Here is a 374-nt window from a genome sequence, read left to right on the forward strand (position 1 = left end):
ATTTGTATCCACTTTTAGTAATGATATGCTATGAAAAAACTTGGCATACCATCATAGCCATTTTAAAGGGAAGACTACTTTTGCATGGTGTCTGGCTGTGTAAGCTACTGACAAAAAGAACACAGTATTCAGCCATGCCTTATGAAACTATTTTAGATGTATTATAGGATTGAGCTTGAGCAAAGAAGTAAATGTTTTTATATTCTTGAGAGCTAAGTTTCTCACTGTGGAAGAAGAGAGGGAAGGCAGGAAAGATCACAATGGGGATAGATTAGAAATTGGAGGTTGCAGGGTAAACTCATGATTTATAAAATATGCATGCGACTATATATGTGTGTATGTATACATGTGTTTATAGGAAGATATCTCCTAGC

At 35.3% G+C, this 374-nt stretch overlaps 1 non-coding gene across 1 annotated transcript; it reads right to left on the reverse strand.

The window, feature by feature from the left end:
* On the reverse strand, positions 1–138 carry LOC111827459. Its single transcript, XR_002831047.1, has one exon. It is a non-coding gene; the product is annotated as a small nucleolar RNA SNORA15 (small nucleolar RNA).
* Between the last annotated feature and the right edge of the window lie 236 nt (positions 139–374).

This window comes from Myotis lucifugus, unplaced genomic scaffold (genome assembly GCF_000147115.1).
Source record: "Myotis lucifugus unplaced genomic scaffold, Myoluc2.0 scaffold_168, whole genome shotgun sequence".
NCBI lineage: Eukaryota > Metazoa > Chordata > Mammalia > Chiroptera > Vespertilionidae > Myotis > Myotis lucifugus.